We start from the raw sequence: 12237 nt of genomic DNA, 5'->3' as shown, positions 1-12237 counted from the left end.
ACGAACGTTTTTATTAGTAATAAATATACGTAACTTAGAATTAACTTACGTAACGAACTTGTATATTCATAAATTTTTAACACGTATATTAGGGGATTCGCCCCCTAGTCAATACCCTGCTCTTTAAACTATAGTTCGAATTTTTTTTCCAGTTCTTTAAAAATGACCTCTTAATCACAATCAGTTGATCAGTTGAAAAACTTGTTTTTTTTTATTTAATTCCTGATTTTTTTTTTTTAATAATGCTGGGAAATCCGGCGCCCCCTTCATAGCAATGTCCCTTCCCCCATGAAAACTTCCTTCATGGAAAGATCCTTCCATATAGCCCCCAACCCTCTCCTTCCCCCACCTATCAGAAAAAATCTCCTCTGAAAAAGTATGTATACTTCCCAATAACCAATACTATATGTTAACATTGAGTAAAGTTCATAACTTTCAGCCCTCCCCCTGGGGACTTTGGGGGATCAAGTCATCCTAAAAGACATTTTTATCATATTTTCGACTATGCTGAACAAAATGGCTATCTCAAAATTTTGATCGGGTGACTTTGGGAAAAATATGAGCGTGGGAGGGGGCCTAGTTGCCCTCCATTTTTTTTTGTCACTTAAAAAGGGCACTAGAACTTTTAATTTCAGTTCCAATGAGCCTTTCACGATATTCTAGGACCACTGGATCGATATGATCACCCCTGGGAAAAAAAAAAAAAATAAAATAAACACACATCCGTGATCTTTCTTCTGGCAATAAATGGATAATTCCACATTTTTGCAGGTAGGAGCTTGAAACCTCTACAGTAGGGCTCTCCGATACGTTGAATATGATGGTTTGATTTTCATTAAGGTTCTATAACTTTTAGGGGGCCTTTCCCCCTTTTTTCGAAAATCAGCCAAATTTTCTCAGGCACGTAACTTTTGATGGGTAGGATTAAACTTAATGAAACTTATATATTTGAAATCAGAATTAAAATCTGATTCTTTTGATGTATCTATTGGTATCAAAATCCCGTTTTTTAGAGTTTCGGTTACCATTGAGCCGGGTCGCTCCTTACTTACAGTTCGTTACCACGAACTGTTTGAAAAGTTGGCTGTGGGTCCCGGCAGCGCTTTTGAAGGACGTTATCGTTCCCAAGATGTTGCATATACGCCATTTTGACAGCCTGGTGGAATAAAGTGCCTTTTGCACTGGCGTCGATTAAGGAGGAGCGGGGGGGGGGGGGCTGTTTGATCTAGATTTAGAATAATACCCTTGTGGGAGGTATTTTCAATGGAAAATGTATTTTTTATTATTTCATTGAAAAAAAGTGGAAAAAACGACAAACCTGCAGCCCCCTAAATATTGGAAATTAAATTTTTGAGCTTAACCCCAAATTTTCGTGAGTTGACGCCACTGGCCTTTTGATCTATCTCACTACTTAAAAGTGCATAAATTACGAATATAGTAGGAGCTTATAGTGAAAGAACGTTACTTGTATACAGATTAAAAACAAAAATTTGCTAGCCCTTTATCCCTCCCGCAAGAATAAATGTGAATTTTCATTGCTCAACACTATCCCTTTCTTTCCTCCAGCAGAGCTGAAAGATTAAACTCTACTGTCTCCCAAGTCAAGATTGTAAATTCACTTCTTTCCCCATATTCCCTCGAGGTTTCAACTCGACTCCTTAATCCATTCCCAAGACATTGTAAATAATTTAAAAAATCAGGTGTATATTGTCTTTTGATTTACTCAGGTACACGAGTCGGTTTTCGAGGACACTCTTGGAAAGCTCTGGGAATCTTGGCCTAGTGAGCACTTCTTAAGAAATCACTCGCGATACAACTAACTAGGAACAAATTTTTTTAGCCTATTTCAGGACTCCCAAGACCCATCCTTCCTCCCTTCTACTCATACCAAATGTGTGATTTTCTTGACCTGCAGAATAATCTTCAAAAATTTCAAACTCACAAGGCACTAAGGATAAAATATCCCCTCTATCTATTATAGAATCTAAATGTAAACCATGAGATACTTGCTTAATTTACAACCTTTTCCCAGGGGCTGTTGGAGACAGGAACCACAAAGGACAAAATTTCAATTTGGATGTCATTGGGGTTGAAAGCAGGACTGTATCCAGGATTTTTTTCGGGAGCGGTTTTACAAAAGGATTTTTCGGGGGGGGGGGGGAGGGTACACAAAAAATCTCAAAAAATGCAAAAAAAATAAAATTTATTTTTGTTACGTTTTTACGAGTCGGGCGGACATTTCGGGGGAAGAGAGCTCAAACCCCCTTCCCCCTGGATACGGCCTTGGTTATAACGGTAGTTAGGGAGAAAAGGGCATGGGAGGAATGCTGATTGCCCTTCAATCACTCTTGACATATAGAAAAAGCATTAGAACTTTCATTTCAAGGGCCTTTCCCGTCCCCAAGCTATGGTAGACATAGTATTTTGATAACATGTATGCACGTAGTGTATTTTGATTTAGTCCTACCATTTCCCCTAATTCATAATTCAGGTACGCCATTTTAACAACCTTACTAAGTGTCCTTTGATTTTTCCCGCAATTTCACAGTACATGGTTTATAAGTCCCATAAAAATCTACAGTGCAAAAGCGTGATTTGTTTCTGAATCAGAGACACAAATTGTTTAGCCCCTTCCCCCTACAAAAACTTGGATTTCTCTTGAGCCACTCTCCCCTTTCCTTTCTACAACAATACCTGAAACTTTTAATTCTCCCCCAAGGCATCCCCAAGATAAACAGACATAATATTTTGATGACCTGTATATGCATGGCATTTTCCAATTTACCTCTGTGGCCCCCAAAGTCAAAACTTAAAATTTAATTGTCCGCCCTTCCCCAATCCCGTACCCCTTCAAAATTTCAGCTTGATCGACTGAGCCGTTATTTTTCTTCCCTGAGATATTATAGCTATGGTATTTTGATAGCCTGGATGACTATAGTGTCTTTTGATTTAGTTCTGAACTTCCCTCGGCATTTCCTAAAATTTTCAACTTAATAGGCCTCAGCCGCTCTTAAGATTGTAGATACGTAATTTTGACAACCTAGCAGCGCATAATGTCTTTTGATTTATCTTTTCACTTAACCATGCATAATTAAGTCTCATAGGAGCTTTTAATGAAAAAACTTAAATTTTTGTATGAATCGGAGACAAAGTTCTGTAGCATCTTCCCCCTCCCGCCAACATAAAACTTGAATTTCCCTTGATCCACAATCTCCAATCCCCTGCCTTAATATTTATACTCCTGCAGACGTGATATTTGGATGAACTGGATGAACACAATGTCTTTCGATTTACCTCGACCCCCTCTCTCTCCAACTCAAAATTCAAAGTTTACCTGACCTCTTCTCCCTCTCATATACTCCCCCAAACTTGAACTGGATCTCTTAAATCGTTCCCGAAATACTGTAAAAATTTGCTACACTAGTCTTTTGATAAGTTCGGGTACGCGTGTTGATTCCAGAGTATAATCTTAGAAAACACTGGAAATCCACGCATACCGAATTATCCAGAAGAGCTCACTCGAAATATAACTAATCAGGTGCAAAAACTTTTAAGCCCCTTTCCAGGACTCTACCCCCGCTCCCACACACACAACAAAATGTTTTATTCTTTTGACTCTGAGAATGATCCTTGAAAATTTCGAGCTAATCAGGTACCCAGGATGAAACAAGCCCCTTTTCCACTAAAACAAAAATACATTTTTAAAGAGTGGGGAACTTGCATATTCTCCTTCCCTTACCCCACGGGCTGTGGGGGTTAGGCCATCCTCAGAGGCAGAGTTATGAGACCTTTTGAATAGTCTGAACAAAATCAATATTTCGATTGGACGTCTTTAGGGGCTATGGGGGCCGGGTAGCAGAAGATAGTACACGAAGAGGAAGGGGGATGCTGGCCCTCACATTCCTTTTGATTCTTAATTAGGACACTAAAACTTCCAATTTCCCATCGAATGAGTCTTCTCCAAAGTTTCTACGACCACTCCTTCCATATGCAGTAGATAATTTAACAATAAAAAATAATATATAACAATAACAATAACAGTAATAACAATAACAATAACAATAAAAATAATATATGGGAGTCACATCGCTTTTTACTCAAGCATCACTACTGCGTTGTTTATTGAAAGTACGGAAGAAGAAAAACCTATTTTTCTTTTATCAATACACATGGTTGCCACTCGTAGTGATTTATCACTATTTCTAGTGATTTTCTTCTAGCTTGTGATTTATAGTGATTTTTTTTCTAAAACTAGTGATTTTTATCTAAATCTAGTAATTTTTCAAAATATAGCGCGTAGATTCATGATTCAATCGAGTAAATCATACAAGAAGCTAATTAATAAAAAAAAAACACAAAATAGTGATTCGTTACAGTTCTTAATATGTTCCAGATTAGCATTTATGCAAATATACCGCATTTGAAACTTCCGATTTCCCACCATACGTCCATATCAGATATAGACCTCAGAGCATTATCATCAACATAATAGGCGAATCGCATAAACCGCAAAATTGTTCTATACTTCCTATCTCAACACATATGCTCAGGTCGAATTTTCGTCTTCATATTCATGTTTTTATTTCTATAATCTATCAGTTCTAAATCAGATTTTCTTCTGTTAAAACATTTGCAAGCGGAGTGAATGGTGGATATGAATACGCCATCTACATCTGAAAATAGAAAAAAAAGGAACTATGAGCCCTCATAAGGGGGGGGGGGTAAGCCCCCCCAGACTGAATGACGCTGCCTTATATTTTATGTTTTTGGTTTGATATTTCTGTTATAAAGTATTGACAGTGCTAATTAGACCAGGTAAGCCCTCCCCCTAAGATTCAGCCTATGGGCGCCCATGAATGTAGTTATTGAAAAATAAGATTGTAGGTAGAGATTAAAATACTCTTCTAAATTAAAAAACAATACATTGAAAAGCAAAATAGGACTTAGTGCTTTTTATAATAGGATTTGTGAAATAACCAGATAGATTACATTGATTGTACTTTGATGATTGAAGTCGGTTAGGAGTAAGGGGGGGGTATCTTCTCTGGAAATCGTCTTATGGTTTTAATTTTTACTTCTAATATCTAATCAAAACTCCAATAATTCTCCAAATTCCCTTATTTGTAATAGAAACACCTAATAAGCGCAGTTTACGTCCTATTCTTTAAGTTTTTGGATTTATGCGCTTAAATACGAAACAGTTTGTAGTAACGAGCTGTAAGAATGGAGTGAAAATAGTACCCGAAACTCAAGAAACGGAATTTTTGATATCAATCGGTATATTATTGGCTTATTATGTTGATTCCAAATACACAAAATTCATTACGCTTAGTTTTATCCATAAAAGACTAAAAAACTGCGAAATTTGCCTGAAAAATGGAGGAAACACCCGCTAAAAGTAAACGAATTTTAATTAAAAACAAACCATCAAATTCGGCTCTACTGTAGAGGTTTCAGAACTCTACTGTAGAGGTTTCACTACTGTAGAGGTTAGTTCTACTGAACTCTACTGTAGAGGTTTCAAGCCCCTATCTGCAAAAGTGTTGAATTTTGTATTATTTATCAGAAGAAAAATTACGGATGCGTGTTAATTTTTTTTCCTCCGGGGGTGACCGTATCAAACCAACGGTCCTAGAACATCGAGAGAGGGCTCATTTGAACGGAAATACAAATTTTCGGTGTCCATTATATTTGAACAAAAAGATTGGATGACTACTATCCCCCCTCGGACCTCCAGTTTTCCTCAGAAATTGTTCAATCAAGAGTTAGAGATAGCCATTTGGTTTAGCACAGTTGAAAGGCTCCAAAACTATACGTTTAGATTTAACATAACCCAAGCAGGCCCTGAGGATAGGTCTGGAATGAAAGTATGCTAAAGATAATTTGCTAGGGATAATAAGGATAATGTACGATCTATGAAAACCAGCTACAAAACCACAAAGAGAAATAATGGGTGACAGAATGCATTGGACTTGTTTAACTTGGGCTATATACTTGCACATTAGGAGGGTGGGGTGAGGTTACTTTACTCCTACACCCCCCTAATGTGCAAATACATGGCCCAAATTATATTATTATAGTAAAATTATATTATTAAACATAAACTAAAGCATTATATTTTCATCATATTTTGCCATATTTCATTAGGATTAATATAACTTTACTTCTTGGTTGTGTTCCGTATAATTAAGAAGTACCTCTTTTTTTTTATTAAAGCAACAAGACCGATGCTTATCAAAAATTTGTGAAGGGTAAAAATTAATTTTTTCCACGAAAATATATAAAGGCCATTTTCAAATTGTCGCTGGTGTCCCAGTAATTATACCGGCTCAACTAGAAAAAAAAAGAAAATAGTTTCTATATTTTTTGGGAAAAACGGAGGTTTTGAGTCGACAAGGAAAAAAAAAATATTTCGATTAGATCACCGATAACCAATTTTCAGTGATCAGGGTATACCAATTCCGGAAAATACAGGGATGAAGCAAGGATTTTGTTATATTCTCTGCATAAAGATGCAAAAAGACATTTTTTCAAAATTTCAAGGGTAATTTTCCCTTGATAAAAAACAAAATGTCGATCTAAAGGTATTTTACCACTTCTAGGGGAGGGGGGGGGGAGTAATTTTACCCCCTTTCTGTAAGTGCGCATGTATAGAACATGGTAAAGAAACAAAATAATTATTAATTACAATGATAAAGAGTATTATAATTCTAGTGATTTCTATTCAATAATCTAGTGATTTATGTCTTAATTTAGTTATTTATTTTTCAAGAATCTAGTAATTTTTTTTCTCACCGGCTGGCAACCCTGTCAATACATCAATTGCAAATACAATTGAAGCACATTTCTATGAAGGCTTGTTTTTGAAGCAATGTTATCCACAAGTTAAACTTTGACCTAAAGAACGATAACTTGAGGGGGCTTCCCTCATACTTCGGATCATTCTAAATAGCTCATTAAAAAGAAATTAGCTTATTTTAAAAAAAGTTTTATTAAATGAAAGTAAACAGCAATGTCAAAATTTAAAACAAATATTTGTATCCTGCATGGTTTTGGGTACCCGACTGACTGACACGTATCTCATACAGTAAGCTACAGCGTTGCCAATGCTTTGAAATAAACTGCACCGATTTTCCAACTAAAATTGTACCACAAAAAATTAATTTTTACCATCTGAAGAGTAGGTTAAACTTTTGCCGCAACAAGAAGAAGATTTTCGACTAACTAAAACTTGAATAGATTCCCGAATCAAAAAGGAGCAAGTAAATCCGAAATGTACTAGAAAATTTGATTGTACCAAAAAAATTCCAAATGTACCGTATTGCTTAAGGACCTCCAAATTCTAACAAAAACGGTACAATTGTACCGCACTGGCAACACTGGTAAGCAGTACGAAAAAGGTGGTTCAATCCCGCTAGCTAGAGCAATAATGAGAAAAAGGTTGAGATGGATAGGACACATTCTGCGGATGAAAGATAGCAGATTGTCCTTGTCGACCAACCGTCTAGGGCCAAACGAAAAGCAGGTCGTCCCCGAATGGGGACGTCGCTAGGAAAGATTTAAGGGGAATTGGAACTTCTTGGGAGGGGTAAAAAGGGGGGCTTTGAATAGATTGGGATGGAGGAAGAGCTGTGTAGCTGCGCTGGCCTCAAGCAGCTTGATGCAGCAGTGAGTTGTTAGTAGTAGCATTACTAGTATACTGCATATTCTGAGCTCTCCCCGAACCCCACTCTTTATGGGGGTGTTTTATTTTTCTCCATCTCTAGGTTCAGATTTTGTTACAATGCTTTCGAAAAGAAAAGGGTCTCGTTCAGTTTATTTGCTTTAAGCAATAGAATTTTCGTTCAGGTGATTCGAAACACAACCTGTAAACAAAACAATTATAGTTACCAATCGCCTATGAGTACTGTCACACGCTGAACTACACGGTATTTGACTTACATAGAAAGGCAATTGTCAATTTGTCAGGTAAAATATTCAGAAAAATTAAATTAAGTCCTTTTCAAATATGCAAAGACCAACTTTGTCAAGAAATTTAAGATCCATGGTCAAAATTCTCAACATGACTCTACTGAGTTAAAGGAGTTTAAAAAAAAAGTCAACTGGAGTTTGAGAGTAGAACGGTCAGAGTCCGTCAGAGCTGTGACTACGGAGGGTAAAACACTTGAGTTGAACATAGTTCAACTAAAGTCTAAGGTCCAAATACACCCTATAAGGTGCATTCTAAGATAGTTTGAGGGAAAAACTGATCAAACTTTGCATTAAAAATGGGATTTGAGACGGCGGTAGCTCTCATCATATATAGCCGGCCATACCATCGTACCTGCCACAACTCGGATTTCTTTCCTTAAAAAAAAAAAAAAAAAAAAAAAAAAAAAAAAAAAAAAATCTATTTCAAGTCAATTAGAAATTTTCAGAATTCTTCTCAGAATCTTAATTTTGAGTATTCTGACGATTCTGAAAATGTCTACAGGACTTTAAACTGAGTTTTAGGTTCATTCAAATTAAAGATCAAAACATGGGCAATTGAGTGATGGGCAATGATATAGGATAATTTATGCTAGTTTTAAGTTGTAACCTTAGTCCTTACTTTCAACTAAAAAACTAGTGTTTCACTATTTAGTTCCATCTGAGAAATAAAAAGGGAAAATGTTCTGAATTTCAATTGGCTATTTGCCAATTTCACAGCATAGTACATAGAACCAGATATTTTTTACTCCGAATCCCATTCATTTTTTTGTCTACTTATGTTGATGAAACCCTTCCGCAACGGCCCATACTTTATTTTTCCGACATTGTGTGGGTGTTGTTTTTTTTTAAACAGCCTTAAAGAAAGACATTGCTGAAAGAATAATATGGAACCCACCTAAAACTTTGGACTCGACAATTTAATATTTATTTTGAAACAAAAAAGGGAAAAAAAGAATGCGGCACTAGACCTTACAGTCCAAACCGGCGGGTATGATCTTTGTTTCACACCCGTCAACTAGAAACTGGGAGATGGGGGCTATCCATACTGCGCGTCGTCAATTTATTTTAGAGTCCATTCAGTATAAAAAAAAATACTTAGAATTTAAACTTCTTTAAATACTATTTACAACAGCAGGGTGGCGAAAGTAGTTCACAAGTCTCTTTTACGTAACACCCAAGTATCACTATTTTTGACCAGCCTGCTTGCGCGCTGTCAATACGCATGCGCTAGAAACTGTAATAAAAGAGCCAAGTTCCAACAATAAGGATCGTAAAATTTTGATTTTACTCGACAAAGCTTGGTTTTCATTGGCTGTCAGGTATGCTTTGGCTGAAGTCATAAAATAGCATTTCTCTTTTCCATAATTTGAAAGGTAATTCGCTATCCTGGGCCAGCGCGCCCCGCTATTCGCGCTGAATAAGCTGCTTCAGGGTCGTCGCATCAATAGCGTCTATACTGAAGGAGTGGGCGGGGCGAAATCAAGAATTACGAAACAAGCTGTGTTGATTACATAATGGCTATGAAAAGACTTTTGAAATAGGGCGATCCTTTGGACTTCGAAATCTGGAGCAGAACATTATAGACTAGCCGCGAAGCATTATTGTTATCTTGGCGTGGTATCCAAGCCATTATCTTTGGATTACTGAACTACCAACTGATAAGTGTGCGACGTATCTTGAGTACCTTAGAATATTGACGAAACAGTATAACTTAATAGCCATATTAAGGGTTTACTAAAATATTACTGGGTAATTAAGGGATTATCAGCAAATTAAAACAAATTTCCTTCGCTTGTTTTAAGGTTATTATATTTTCTGTGATAAACCTATATATTTTTTTGTTATTTGTCAGCATGGGTCCGTACTTCGCCTTGTATTTGGAGCCAGTTTTCCCAAATCAAATTTGGAGCCAGTTTTCCCAAATCAAGTGAAAATGACAGTGAAAACTGGAAAATGAGTCATATATTACCATAAAGGCAAAGATTACTAAGGAAAACTGACCTGTTTCTCTGGATACTTGGATTATGCAGGCTTACCTTAATTTTGACATGATTTTTTACAGAAACTAAATTTCAGCTGGGGGGGGCCTGGGTCTGGAGGGGGCAGTTGCACCCCTGCCCCATAGTAAATTACGCCCCTGTCACAGAGACGCGAAATTTCAGTCTTGAATCGAAATATACTGAACATTCAACCACACAAGACCCCTTTTTTGTTAGACAACATGAAATCCAACTGGCGAAGCCTAAGTTGACTCATATCAGAACCCACAATTAGTACAGCAAATAATAATTTGTAGCTATTGAATTTATTTCGTGTAGCTACACTATACTATTGAAAAAGTAATACCTATCTTTTTTTTAATATCCCATATTTAGGTTATACAGCAACTGTTGAGCATTTCCAGTGGAAGACCGTTGAAACCAAGAGAAATGTTTGGCCGAATGATTTCATGCAATACTGAATTAGTTTTTCCTCTTCGTCCATTGATTTGAGGAAAAAATCATTGATCTTGAAATCATTTGATCATGAAATCACAAGTGGTTGCTACTGAGCCCCAGACGATTCAAGAACTTAAAAACAATCCTTCATTCGGCCTATTAAACTTTGCATAAGGTTATAAAGACAAAACCATTAAAGGGGGGGGGGGGCGCAATTGCCCCTTTAGCTTCAAAAATAAATTTTTTTGGTATTTTCGTGGAAATCGGTGAATGAACAGAAATACCTCTCCCGCTTAGGTTTTAAAAACCATCTTTTTGTATATTGCAATAACAAAATCCTAGCCCTTCCTCTATATTTTTATGAATCGGTATCCCCATATGGAGAGTGATGTAGAAAAAACGTGGAAGTGGGAAGAAAAATTGTGAATATTTGAAGAATGTCATTGTGAATAGCACCGGAAAAACACTGGGTGATTTCCAGAAGATAATTGCACTAATACTAGATAATTAACTATTTATTATTGTTTTTGTTCTAAAATAGCATTTGATGGCCAATTTCATTGATCTTTTGAATTAAAAGCGCGGAACGAACTAAAATGTTTGTCTTTTTTGCTTATTACGAACATATAAGGGACTGACGTTGCAGTTGTCCATAATTTTAGGATAAAGGTAATAACAAAAAAAAAATACAAAAAAAAAAAAATAAATTATAAAAAAAAAAAAAAAAACTAGCAATTGACTTCAAGAACGCAATCATTCTTTAAATGTTCGAAGAAAATTATAAATAGATAAGCATTTTAAAAGCTATCTTTATTTTACACTCACTTCATTGGGAACCCTGTATAGAATGGCAAAATTAAAGTCCTAGATTAGTTGGAAAAAATAGTAAATCTCTTTCGTTTTTTTTGGTTTCTCCCTACTTCAAATAAATTTCTTGACGAAGATTCTGTTGACCGAAACTTTTTTGGATAAAAGGAACCATAATAAATTTGCAATTCTTCAAAACGGATTTTCACTAATATCAGTATGAGACAAAAATATTCCTTTACGGTAAATGATTTTCTTCATGTTTTATTAGTCATAAATAAAGCATAATTTACCATGCAGTTTGCACATTTTTGCACCTTTTTTCGAATTTGGTTTGCATCCATGTAAATTTCTACCCACTTTTTTTATGTCCTTTTACACATTTAGTCTCAAATTACTACAACGTTAACGAATTACAGCGATTAGATACAACGAACAGAAAGGAATAAGAAAAAATGGTTAAAAATTGGAAGAACCAAGGACAACAGAAATGAAATTGGTTGTTTGAATTAGGTTAACATTAAACTTATATTGTCACACATATCTTCAAAAATTAGGAAAAATTGGGAATTCATTTTTTTTTAAGTCCTTATAAGCAGTTCTTCAATCTCTGACAGTAGCGGGCACAAAACTTAAAAAGAGAAACGAGGGTGAAAAATCAGCAAGAAATGAGATAAAAAACAAATAACACCAATCAGATTAAAAAGATACAGCTTTCCTTTGAAGGCTTGTTGTCTTTGGTAATCAACAGATTGTTACGTTTAAACTTTTATGGACAAAAGCATTGTGAAATTTATCTAATTAATTTTACCTACTTGTTTCACGGCTCAACGTGACAACACTGACAAAATGTGGCAATCTCATTTAAAGCTAAAAATTTTGAAACAACCAAACGGAAAATTACGGTTTTCAGGAATGAATGGACATAAGATGGGTTTAGAGGATAAATTTATTTTATTATTTTGATGTCCTTGGTAATTCAAAATTGGGTTACATCATAACAGACAGAAACAGTCTATTT

At 35.8% G+C, this 12237-nt stretch overlaps 1 protein-coding gene across 2 annotated transcripts in view; it reads right to left on the bottom strand.

The window, feature by feature from the left end:
* Nucleotides 1-10437, bottom strand: part of LOC148942529 (methyltransferase-like protein 25B) — a 34674-nt gene extending 24237 nt beyond the window's left edge. Inside the window, exon 1 of one of the 2 annotated variants that reach the window (XM_089102117.1) lies at nucleotides 10318-10437. The gene's annotated coding sequence lies outside the window, so the exon portion shown is untranslated. Of the gene's footprint in view, nucleotides 1-4415; nucleotides 4539-10317 lie in introns of those variants that run through there. The other variant, XM_089102118.1, reaches the window with a different exon arrangement.
* Between the last annotated feature and the right edge of the window lie 1800 nt (nucleotides 10438-12237).

Source organism: Artemia sp. Qi Xiang Cuo, chromosome 16, assembly GCF_049724085.1.
Source record: "Artemia sp. Qi Xiang Cuo chromosome 16, ASM4972408v1, whole genome shotgun sequence".
Lineage (NCBI taxonomy): Eukaryota > Metazoa > Arthropoda > Branchiopoda > Anostraca > Artemiidae > Artemia > Artemia sp. Qi Xiang Cuo.
This window is presented reverse-complemented; position numbering and strand designations above follow the sequence as displayed.